This window comes from Anomaloglossus baeobatrachus, chromosome 12 (genome assembly GCF_048569485.1).
Source record: "Anomaloglossus baeobatrachus isolate aAnoBae1 chromosome 12, aAnoBae1.hap1, whole genome shotgun sequence".
NCBI lineage: Eukaryota > Metazoa > Chordata > Amphibia > Anura > Aromobatidae > Anomaloglossus > Anomaloglossus baeobatrachus.
Window position 1 is genome coordinate 90959292 of NC_134364.1, and position 12940 is coordinate 90972231.

Below are 12940 nucleotides of genomic sequence, written 5' to 3' on the forward strand. Positions count from 1 at the left end.
TTTGCAACGTATCCGTCACATGCATCACACAACACACTGTGACGGATGCCTCACAACGCAAGTGTGAAAGCAGCCTAAGCCAGCACCCAGTCCCAATCTCCCGCGACCGGGTCTCCGACTACTCCGGGTCCAGACCACCGTCTGCAACACAATCTACGTTTTCCTCTGGGAGCTCCAACTCCCAGCTTCCTCGAGCTCCTCACTGCTCGAGGGCTACCACTGAACTGACTTGTAACCTCCCTGCCTGACCCCTAGGTGGGCGGCCCTATTCCAGCTTTGCAGCCCACTGGTGTGCCTGACAGGGTGTGGTGCGAGGTGTGATTGGGATTTTTAGATGCTGGTGGAGGCAGTACTGCAAGTTGGGAACACAGAACCATGGGGGTTTGAGTCCTGCACTGGGAGATAAAGAGCGTGCAGTACCCTGTGACGATCTGACTAGTCCAGGGGTGTCACACCAGTACAGTGTATACAGTAGAGTGGCAGCGTTGTAACCTCCGGGTCATATGCTCCGGTCACATGACAGCATGTGATTGGAGCTTGTCGCGCTGCTACTGTACTGTATACACTGTACCGGCGTACGCCGAATCCAGCATACCGGCGAAAAGGCGGATGTGTGACACTAGCCTACATAAGACCTCACAGTGCATGTCAGACCAAATTAGAATCATGAGATCAAAGGAACTGCCCAAGGAGCTCAGAGACAGAATTGCGGCAAGGCACAGTTTTGCCTCAAGGCCAAGGTTACAAAAGAATTTCTGCAGTACTCAAGGTTCCTGAGAGCACAGTGGCCTCCATAATCCTTAAAAGGAAGACGTTTGGGATCACCAGAACTCTCCCTAGACTTGGCCATCCAGCCAAACTGAGCAAGCGTTAGAAGAGCCTTGGTGAGAGAGGTAAAGAAGAACCACAAGATCACTGTGGCTGAGCTCCAGAGATGCAGTAGGGAGATGGGAGAAAGTTTCACAAAGTCATCTATCACTGCAACCCTCCACCAGTCGGGTCTTTATGGCAGAGTGACCAGACGGAAGCCTCTCCTCAGTGCAAGACATGAAATCCCGCATAGAGTTTGTAAAAAGAAACACATGAGGGACTCCCAGACTATGAGAAATAAGATTTTCTGGTCTGATGTGTGGAGAAAACCAGGCACTGCTCATCACCTGCCCAATACAATCCCAACAGTGAAACATGGTGGTGGCAGCATCATGCTGTGGGGGTGTTTTTCAGCTGCAGGGACAGGACTTCTGGTTGCAATTAAAGGAAAGATGAATGGGGCCAAGTACAGAGATATCCTGGAACAAAACCTCTTCCAGAGTGCTCTGGACCTCAGACTTGGCTGAAGGTTCACCTTCCAACAAGACAATGACCCTAATCACACCACTAAAATAACAAAGGAGTGGCTTCAGAACAACTCTGTGACCATTCTTGACTGATCCAGCCAGAGCCCTGACCTAAAACCAATAGAGCATCTCTGGAGAGACCTGAAAATGGCGTCCACCAACGTTCACCATCCAACTTGACAGAAGTGGAGAGGATCTGCAAGGAAGAATGGCAGAGGATCCCAAGAAGATTCATGGCTGCACTAGCTCAAAAGGTGCTTCTACTCAATACTGAGCAAAGGGGCCGAATACTTATGACCATGTGATATTTCAGTTTTTGTTGTTTAATAAATTTGCAAAAATGTCTACATTTCTATTTTTTTTCTGATAAGATGGGGGATGGGGGCAGAGTGCACATTAATGAGAAAAAAATGAGCTTTTTTGAATTTACCAAATGGCTGCAATGAAACAAAGAGTGAAAAATTTAAAGGGGTCTGAAAACGTTCAGTAACCACTGTATATAGTGGTGTAATCAGAGGAACCCTAGCCAGGTGAGGTATATAGCTGTATATACAGAGAAGCCTCCACCAGGTGAGGTATATAGCTGTATATACAGAGGACCCTCCGCCAGGTGAGGTATATAGCTGTATATACAGAGAAGCCTCCACCAGGTGAGGTATATAGCTGTATATACAGAGAAGCCTCCACCAGGTGAGGTATATAGCTGTATATACAGAGGACCCTCCGCCAGGTGAGGTATATAGCTGTATATACAGAGAAGCCTCCACCAGGTGAGGTATATAGCTGTATATACAGAGGACCCTCCGCCAGGTGAGGTATATAGCTGTATATACAGAGAAGCCTCCACCAGGTGAGGTATATAGCTGTATATACAGAGGACCCTCCGCCAGGTGAGGTATATAGCTGTATATACAGAGAAGCCTCCACCAGGTGAGGTATATAGCTGTATATACAGAGAAGCCTCCACCAGGTGAGGTATATAGCTGTATATACAGAGGACCCTCCGCCAGGTGAGGTATATAGCTGTATATACAGAGAAGCCTCCACCAGGTGAGGTATATAGCTGTATATACAGAGAAGCCTCCACCAGGTGAGGTATATAGCTGTATATACAGAGGACCCTCCGCCAGGTGAGGTATATAGCTGTATATACAGAGAAGCCTCCACCAGGTGAGGTATATAGCTGTATATACAGAGGACCCTCCGCCAGGTGAGGTATATAGCTGTATATACAGAGAAGCCTCCACCAGGTGAGGTATATAGCTGTATATACAGAGGACCCTCCGCCAGGTGAGGTATATAGCTGTATATACAGAGAAGCCTCCACCAGGTGAGGTATATAGCTGTATATACAGAGGACCCTCCGCCAGGTGAGATATATAGTTGTATGTACAGAGAAGCCTCCACCAGGTGAGGTATATAGCTGTATATACAGAGGACCCTCCGCCAGGTGAGATATATAGCTGTATGTACAGAGAAGCCTCCGCCAGGTGAGGTATATAGCTGTATATACAGAGGAGCCTCCGCCAGGTGAGGTATATAGCTGTATATACAGAGAAGCCTCCACCAGGTGAGGTATATAGCTGTATATACAGAGGACCCTCCGCCAGGTGAGGTATATAGCTGTATATACAGAGAAGCCTCCACCAGGTGAGGTATATTGTGGTGTATACAGAGGACCCTCCGCCAGGTGAGGTATATAGCTGTATATACAGAGGACCCTCCGCCAGGTGAGGTATATAGCTGTATATACAGAGAAGCCTCCACCAGGTGAGGTATATAGCTGTATATACAGAGGAGCCTCCACCAGGTGAGGTATATAGCTGTATATACAGAGGAGCCTCCGCCAGGTGAGGTATATAGCTGTATATACAGAGAAGCCTCCACCAGGTGAGGTACATAGCGGTGTATACAGAGGAGCCTCCACCAGGTGAGGTATATAGCTGTATATACAGAGGAGCCTCCACCAGGTGAAGTATATAGCTGTATATACAGAGGACCCTCCGCCAGGTGAGGTATATAGCTGTATATACAGAGAAGCCTCCACCAGGTGAGGTGTATAGCTGTATATACAGAGGACCCTCCGCCAGGTGAGGTATATAGCTGTATATACAGAGAAGCCTCCACCAGGTGAGGTATATAGCTGTATATACAGAGGAGCCTCCGCCAGGTGAGGTATATTGCGGTGTATACAGAGGAGCCTCCACCAGGTGAGGTACATAGCTGTGCATACAGAGGAGCCTCCACCAGGTGAGGTATATAGCTGTATATACAGAGGAGCCTCCGCCAGGTGAGGTACATAGCTGTGCATACAGAGGAGCCTCCACCAGGTGAGGTATATAGCTGTATATACAGAGGACCCTCCGCCAGGTGAGGTATATAACAGTATATACAGAGGACCCTCCGCCAGGTGAGGTACATAGCTGTGCATACAGAGGAGCCTCCACCAGGTGAGGTATATAGCTGTATATACAGAGGAGCCTCCACCAGGTGAGGTATATAGCGGTATATACAGAGGAGCCCCTGCCAGGTGAGGTATATAGCGGTATATACAGAGGTGCCCCCGCCAGGTGAGGTATATAGCTGTATATACAGAGAAGCCTCCACCAGGTGAGGTATATAGCGGTATATACAGAGGAGCCTCCACCAGGTGAGGTATATAGCTGTATATACAGAGGAGCCTCCGCCAGGTGAGGTATATTGCGGTGTATACAGAGGAGCCTCCACAAGGTGAGGTACATAGCTGTGCATACAGAGGAGCCTCCACCAGGTGAGGTATATAGCTGTATATACAGAGGAGCCTCCACCAGGTGAGGTATATAGCGGTATATACAGAGGAGCCCCCGCCAGGTGAGGTATATAGCGGTATATACAGAGGTGCCCCCGCCAGGTGAGGTATATAGCTGTATATACAGAGAAGCCTCCACCAGGTGAGGTATATAGCCGTATATACAGAGGAGCCTCCACCAGGTGAGGTATATAGCTGTGCATACAGAGGAGCCTCCACCAGGTGAGGTGTATAGCCGTATATACAGAGGAGCCTCCACCAGGTGAGGTATATAGCTGTATATACAGAGAAGCCTCCACCAGGTGAGGTACATAGCTGTGCATACAAAGGAGCCTCCACCAGGTGAGGTATATAGCTGTATATACAGAGGACCCTCCGCCAGGTGAGGTATATAACAGTATATACAGAGGACCCTCCGCCAGGTGAGGTATATAGCGGTGTAAACAGAGGAGCCTCCACCAGGTGAGGTATATAACAGTATATACAGAGGACCCTCCACCAGGTGAGGTATATAACAGTATATACAGAGGACCCTCCGCCAGGTGAGGTATATAGTGGTGTATACAGAGGAGCCTCCACCAGGTGAGGTATATAGCGGTATATACAGAGGAGCCTAAGCCAGGTGAGGTATATACAGAGGAGCCTCCACCAGGTGAGGTACATAGCTGTGTATACAGAGGAGCCTCCACCAGGTGAGGTATATAGCGGTGTATACAGAGGTGCCTCCGCCAGGTGAGGTATATAGTGGTATATACAGAGGAGCCTCCACCAGGTGAGGTATATACAGAGGAGCCTCCACCAGGTGAGGTATATAGCGGTGTATACAGAGGACCCTCTGCCAGGTGAGGTATATAGCTGTATATACAGAGGACCCTCCGCCAGGTGAGGTATATAGCGGTGTATACAGAGGAACCTCCGCCAGGGGAGGTATATAGCGGGGTATACAGGGGTGCCCCTGCCAGGGGAGGTATATAGCGGTGTATACAGGGGTGCGCCTGCCAGGGGAGGTATATAGCGGTGTATACAGGGGTACCCCCGCCAGGGGAGGTATATAGCGGTGTATACAGCAGTAGATATACACTCCGCGTGCACAGTGTACACATCCGGGTGTCGCGCCTCGGGCCGTCGGTGGGCGGGGCCGGGAGGACATGGCCGCCACCGTCGGTCGGATGCGCTGACTCCTCCCCCGCTCCCGGGCCTGCTGCTTACACTACAGCCGGGGCCCAGGACTCGGACAGTGAGCGCGAGCAGCGCGGCCTCCTGCAGTCTCCGCCCGAGCTGGGGCCTCCCCGGACTGAGACCACCGGAGAGCAGAGGTGAGCGGCTGGTACCGGGGAGCAGAGGAGGGGTGTCGGGGGGCAGAAGAGTGGGGCCGGTATCCGAGAGCTAAGCTCACTCTACTGTTACATATATATTGGGCCTCCTCCCCCTGTACTGTTGATATATAGGGGGTCCTCCTCCCTCCCCTGTACTGTTGGTATATATAGGGGAGCCTCCTCCTCCCCCCTCCCCTATACTGTTGATATATAGGGGAGCCTCCTCCTCCCCCCTCCCCTGTACTGTTGATATATAGGGGTCCTCCTCCCCCTCCCCTGTACTGTTGATATATAGGGGTCCTCCTCCCCCCTCCCCTGTACTGTTGATATATAGGGGTCCTCCTCCCCCCTCCCCTGTACTGTTGATATATAGGGGTCCTCCTCTCCCTCCCCTGTACTGTTGATATATAGGGGTCCTCCTCTCCCTCCCCTGTACTGTTGATATATAGGGGTCCTCCTCTCCCTCCCCTGTACTGTTGATATATAGGGGGTCCTCCTCCCCCCCTCCCCTGTACTGTTGATATATAGGGGGTCCTCCTCCCTCCCCTGTACTGTTGGTATATATAGGGGAGCCTCCTCCTCCCCCCTCCCCTATACTGTTGATATATAGGGGAGCCTCCTCCTCCCCCCTCCCCTGTACTGTTGATATATAGGGGTCCTCCTCCCCCTCCCCTGTACTGTTGATATATAGGGGTCCTCCTCCCCCCTCCCCTGTACTGTTGATATATAGGGGTCCTCCTCCCCCCTCCCCTGTACTGTTGATATATAGGGGTCCTCCTCCCCCCTCCCCTGTACTGTTGATATATAGGGGTCCTCCTCTCCCTCCCCTGTACTGTTGATATATAGGGGTCCTCCTCTCCCTCCCCTGTACTGTTGATATATAGGGGTCCTCCTCTCCCTCCCCTGTACTGTTGATATATAGGGGTCCTCCTCTCCCTCCCCTGTACTGTTGATATATAGGGGGTCCTCCTCCCCCCCTCCCCTGTACTGTTGATATATAGGGGGTCCTCCTCCCCCCTCCCCTGTACTGTTGATATATAGGGGGTCCTCCTCCCCCCTCCCCTGTACTGTTGATATATAGGGGGTCCTCCTCCCCCCCTCCCCTGTACTGTTGATATATAGGGGGTCCTCCTCCCCCCCTCCCCTGTACTGTTGATATATAGGGGGTCCTCCTCCCCCCCTCCCCTGTACTGTTGATATATAGGGGGTCCTCCTCCCCCCCCTCCCCTGTACTGTTGATATATAGGGGGTCCTCCTCCTTCCTCCCCTGTATTGTTGATATATAGGGGGTCCTCCTCCCTCCCCTGTACTGTTGGTATATATAGGGGAGCCTCCTCCTCCCCCCTCCCCTATACTGTTGATATATAGGGGTCCTCCTCCCCCTCCCCTGTACTGTTGATATATAGGGGTCCTCCTCCCCCTCCCCTGTACTGTTGATATATAGGGGTCCTCCTCCCCCTCCCCTGTACTGTTGATATATAGGGGTCCTCCTCCCCCCTCCCCTGTACTGTTGATATATAGGGGTCCTCCTCTCCCTCCCCTGTACTGTTGATATATAGGGGTCCTCCTCTCCCTCCCCTGTACTGTTGATATATAGGGGTCCTCCTCCCCCCCTCCCCTGTACTGTTGATATATAGGGGTCCTCCTCCCCCCCTCCCCTGTACTGTTGATATATAGGGGGTCCTCCTCCCCCCCTCCCCTGTACTGTTGATATATAGGGGGTCCTCCTCCCCCCCTCCCCTGTACTGTTGATATATAGGGGGTCCTCCTCCCCCCTCCCCTGTACTGTTGATATATAGGGGGTCCTCCTCCCCCCTCCCCTGTACTGTTGATATATAGGGGGTCCTCCTCCCCCCTCCCCTGTACTGTTGATATATAGGGGGTCCTCCTCCCCCCTCCCCTGTACTGTTGATATATAGGGGGTCCTCCTCCCCCCCTCCCCTGTACTGTTGATATATAGGGGGTCCTCCTCCCCCCCCTCCCCTGTACTGTTGATATATAGGGGGTCCTCCTCCCTCCCCCTGTATTGTTGATATATAGGGGGTCCTCCTCCTTCCTCCCCTGTATTGTTGATATATAGGGGGTCCTCCTCCCTCCCCTGTACTGTTGGTATATATAGGGGAGCCTCCTCCTCCCCCCTCCCCTATACTGTTGATATATAGGGGTCCTCCTCCCCCTCCCCTGTACTGTTGATATATAGGGGTCCTCCTCCCCCTCCCCTGTACTGTTGATATATAGGGGTCCTCCTCCCCCTCCCCTGTACTGTTGATATATAGGGGTCCTCCTCCCCCCTCCCCTGTACTGTTGATATATAGGGGTCCTCCTCTCCCTCCCCTGTACTGTTGATATATAGGGGTCCTCCTCCCCCCCTCCCCTGTACTGTTGATATATAGGGGTCCTCCTCCCCCCCTCCCCTGTACTGTTGATATATAGGGGGTCCTCCTCCCCCCCTCCCCTGTACTGTTGATATATAGGGGGTCCTCCTCCCCCCCTCCCCTGTACTGTTGATATATAGGGGGTCCTCCTCCCCCCTCCCCTGTACTGTTGATATATAGGGGGTCCTCCTCCCCCCTCCCCTGTACTGTTGATATATAGGGGGTCCTCCTCCCCCCTCCCCTGTACTGTTGATATATAGGGGGTCCTCCTCCCCCCCTCCCCTGTACTGTTGATATATAGGGGGTCCTCCTCCCCCCCCTCCCCTGTACTGTTGATATATAGGGGGTCCTCCTCCCTCCCCCTGTATTGTTGATATATAGGGGGTCCTCCTCCTTCCTCCCCTGTATTGTTGATATATAGGGGGTCCTCCTCCCTCCCCCTGTATTGTTGATATATAGGGGGTCCTCCTCCCTCCCCCTGTATTGTTGATATATAGGGGGTCCTCCTCCCTCCCCCTGTATTGTTGATATATAGGGGGTCCTTTCCCCCCCCCCTGTATTGTTGATATATAGGGGGTCCTTCCCCCCCCCTGTATTGTTGATATATAGGGGGTCCTTCCCCCCCCCCCCGTAGTGTTATGTAGGGGGTCCTTCCCCCCCCCCTGTAGTGTTGATATGTAGGGGGTCCTTCCCCCCCCCCCTGTATTGTTGATATATAGGGGAGCCTCCTCCTGCCCCCCCTGTATTGTTGATATATAGGGGGCCAACTCCCCCCTCCCCCTCCCCCTCCCCCCCCCTGTACTGTTGATATATAGGGGGGCCTCCTCCCTCCCCTGTGCTGTTGATATATAGGGGGGCCACCTCCCCCCCCGTACTGTTGATATATAGGGGCTCCTCCCCCCTCCCCCCTGTACTGTTGATATATAGGGGCTCCTCCCCCCTCCCCTGTACTGTTGGTATATATAGGGGATCCTCCTCCCCCCCCCTGTACTGTTGATATATAGGGGATCCTCCTCCCCCCCCCCTGTACTGTTGATATATAGGGGAGCCTCCTCCCCCCCCCTGTACTGTTGATATATAGGGGAGCCTCCTCCCCCCCTGTACTGTTGATATATAGGGGGTCCTCCTCCTCCCTCCCCTGTACTGTTGATATATAGGGGGTCCTCCTCCTCCCTCCCCTGTACTGTTGATATATAGGGGGTCCTCCTCCTCCCTCCCCTGTACTGTTGATATATAGGGGGTCCTCCTCCTCCCTCCCCTGTACTGTTGATATATAGGGGGTCCTCCTCCTCCCTCCCCTGTACTGTTGATATATAGGGGGTCCTCCTCCTCCCTCCCCTGTACTGTTGATATATAGGGGGTCCTCCTCCTCCCTCCCCTTTACTGTTGATATATAGGGGGTCCTCCTCCTCCCTCCCCTGTACTGTTGATATATAGGGGGTCCTCCTCCTCCCTCCCCTGTACTGTTGATATATAGGGGGTCCTCCTCCTCCCTCCCCTGTACTGTTGATATATAGGGGGTCCTCCTCCTCCCTCCCCTGTACTGTTGATATATAGGGGGTCCTCCTCCTCCCTCCCCTGTACTGTTGATATATAGGGGGTCCTCCTCCTCCCTCCCCTGTACTGTTGATATATAGGGGGTCCTCCTCCTCCCTCCCCTGTACTGTTGATATATAGGGGGTCCTCCTCCTCCCTCCCCTGTACTGTTGATATATAGGGGGTCCTCCTCCTCCCTCCCCTGTACTGTTGATATATAGGGGGTCCTCCTCCTCCCTCCCCTGTACTGTTGATATATAGGGGGTCCTCCTCCTCCCTCCCCTGTACTGTTGATATATAGGGGGTCCTCCTCCTCCCTCCCCTGTACTGTTGATATATAGGGGGTCCTCCTCCTCCCTCCCCTGTACTGTTGATATATAGGGGGTCCTCCTCCTCCCTCCCCTGTACTGTTGATATATAGGGGGTCCTCCTCCTCCCTCCCCTGTACTGTTGATATATAGGGGGTCCTCCTCCTCCCTCCCCTGTACTGTTGATATATAGGGGGTCCTCCTCCTCCCTCCCCTGTACTGTTGATATATAGGGGGTCCTCCTCCTCCCTCCCCTGTACTGTTGATATATAGGGGGTCCTCCTCCTCCCTCCCCTGTACTGTTGATATATAGGGGGTCCTCCTCCTCCCTCCCCTGTACTGTTGATATATAGGGGGTCCTCCTCCTCCCTCCCCTGTACTGTTGATATATAGGGGGTCCTCCTCCTCCCTCCCCTGTACTGTTGATATATAGGGGGTCCTCCTCCTCCCTCCCCTGTACTGTTGATATATAGGGGGTCCTCCTCCTCCCTCCCCTGTACTGTTGATATATAGGGGGTCCTCCTCCTCCCTCCCCTGTACTGTTGATATATAGGGGGTCCTCCTCCTCCCTCCCCTGTACTGTTGATATATAGGGGGTCCTCCTCCTCCCTCCCCTGTACTGTTGATATATAGGGGGTCCTCCTCCTCCCTCCCCTGTACTGTTGATATATAGGGGGTCCTCCTCCTCCCTCCCCTGTACTGTTGATATATAGGGGGTCCTCCTCCTCCCTCCCCTGTACTGTTGATATATAGGGGGTCCTCCTCCTCCCTCCCCTGTACTGTTGATATATAGGGGGTCCTCCTCCTCCCTCCCCTGTACTGTTGATATATAGGGGGTCCTCCTCCTCCCTCCCCTGTACTGTTGATATATAGGGGGTCCTCCTCCTCCCTCCCCTGTACTGTTGATATATAGGGGGTCCTCCTCCTCCCTCCCCTGTACTGTTGATATATAGGGGGTCCTCCTCCTCCCTCCCCTGTACTGTTGATATATAGGGGGTCCTCCTCCTCCCTCCCCTGTACTGTTGATATATAGGGGGTCCTCCTCCTCCCTCCCCTGTACTGTTGATATATAGGGGGTCCTCCTCCTCCCTCCCCTGTACTGTTGATATATAGGGGGTCCTCCTCCTCCCTCCCCTGTACTGTTGATATATAGGGGGTCCTCCTCCTCCCTCCCCTGTACTGTTGATATATAGGGGGTCCTCCTCCTCCCTCCCCTGTACTGTTGATATATAGGGGGTCCTCCTCCTCCCTCCCCTGTACTGTTGATATATAGGGGGTCCTCCTCCTCCCTCCCCTGTACTGTTGATATATAGGGGGTCCTCCTCCTCCCTCCCCTGTATTGTTGATATATAGGGGGTCCTCCTCCCTCCCCCTGTATTGTTGATATATAGGGGGTCCTCCTCCCTCCCCCTGTATTGTTGATATATAGGGGGTCCTCCTCCCTCCCCCTGTATTGTTGATATATAGGGGGTCCTCCTCCCTCCCTGTACTGTGGATATATAGGGGGTCCTCCTCCCCCCTCCCCTCCCCTGTACTGTTGATATACAGGGGGTCCTCCTCCCTCCCCTGTACTGTTGGTATATATAGGGGATCCTCCTCCCCCCCCTCCCCTGTACTGTTGGTATATATAGGGGATCCTCCTCCCCCCCCCCTGTACTGTTGATATATAGGGGATCCTCCTCCCCCCCCCTGTACTGTTGATATATAGGGGGTCCTCCTCCCCCCCCATACTGTTGATATATAGGGGGTCCTTCCCCCCCCCCCCCTGCACTGTTGCTATATAGGGGGTCCTCCTCCCCCCTGTACTGTTGCTATATAGGGGGTCCTCCTCCCCCCTGTACTGTTGCTATATAGGGGGTCCTCCTCCCCCCTGTACTGTTGCTATATAGGGGGTCCTCCTCCCCCTGTACTGTTGCTATATAGGGGGTCCTCCTCCCCCTGTACTGTTGCTATATAGGGGGTCCTCCTCCCCCTGTACTGTTGCTATATAGGGGGTCTTCCTCCCCCCTGTACTGTTGATATATAGGGGGTCCTCCTCCCCCCTGTACTGTTGATATATAGGGGGTCCTCCTCCCCCCACCTGTACTGTTGATATATAGGGGATCCTCCTCCCCCCCCCCCCCTGTACTGTTGATATATAGGGGGTCCTCCTCCCCCCACCTGTACTGTTGATATATAGGGGCCTCTTCCTCAACCTGTATTGTTGTTTATATAGGTACCCTCCTACTCCCTCCTGTAGTGTTGTTATATAGGGGGTCCTCCTCCCCCCTCCCCTCCCCTGTACTGTTGATATACAGGGGGTCCTCCTCCCTCCCCTGTACTGTTGGTATATATAGGGGATCCTCCTCCCCCCCCTCCCCTGTACTGTTGGTATATATAGGGGATCCTCCTCCCCCCCCCCTGTACTGTTGATATATAGGGGATCCTCCTCCCCCCCCCCCTGTACTGTTGATATATAGGGGGTCCTCCTCCCCCCCCATACTGTTGATATATAGGGGGTCCTTCCCCCCCCCCCTGCACTGTTGCTATATAGGGGGTCCTCCTCCCCCCTGTACTGTTGCTATATAGGGGGTCCTCCTCCCCCCTGTACTGTTGCTATATAGGGGGTCCTCCTCCCCCCTGTACTGTTGCTATATAGGGGGTCCTCCTCCCCCTGTACTGTTGCTATATAGGGGGTCCTCCTCCCCCTGTACTGTTGCTATATAGGGGGTCCTCCTCCCCCTGTACTGTTGCTATATAGGGGGTCTTCCTCCCCCCTGTACTGTTGATATATAGGGGGTCCTCCTCCCCCCTGTACTGTTGATATATAGGGGGTCCTCCTCCCCCCACCTGTACTGTTGATATATAGGGGATCCTCCTCCCCCCCCCCCCCCTGTACTGTTGATATATAGGGGGTCCTCCTCCCCCCACCTGTACTGTTGATATATAGGGGCCTCTTCCTCAACCTGTATTGTTGTTTATATAGGTACCCTCCTACTCCCTCCTGTAGTGTTGTTATATAGGGGGGGCCTCCTCCCCCTATACTATTGTTATATAGGGGTTTTCCCCCGTATAGTGTTAAATAGGGGCCTTCTCCCCCTGTACTATGGTTATATTGGTGGCCTCCCCCCCCCGGTACTGTTTTTATATAGGGGACCGCCTCCCCCTGTATTGTTGGTATATAGGTGGCCGCTCCCCCCCCCCCCCCCCCCATACTGTTAGTATACAGGGGGCCGCTCCCTCCCCCCCGTACTGTTGGTATACAGGGGGCCACTCCCTCCCCCCGTACTGTTGGTATACA

General features: G+C 53.4%; 1 protein-coding gene across 2 annotated transcripts in view; it reads left to right on the forward strand.

Moving 5' to 3' along the window:
- The first annotated feature begins 5257 nt into the window (after window positions 1–5257).
- DCAF8 (DDB1 and CUL4 associated factor 8) overlaps window positions 5258–12940 on the forward strand; it is a 50724-nt gene continuing 43041 nt past the window's right edge. For both annotated transcript variants that reach the window (XM_075329614.1, XM_075329615.1), the window contains exon 1: window positions 5258–5441. The gene's annotated coding sequence lies outside the window, so the exon portion shown is untranslated. The remainder of the gene's footprint in view (window positions 5442–12940) is intronic.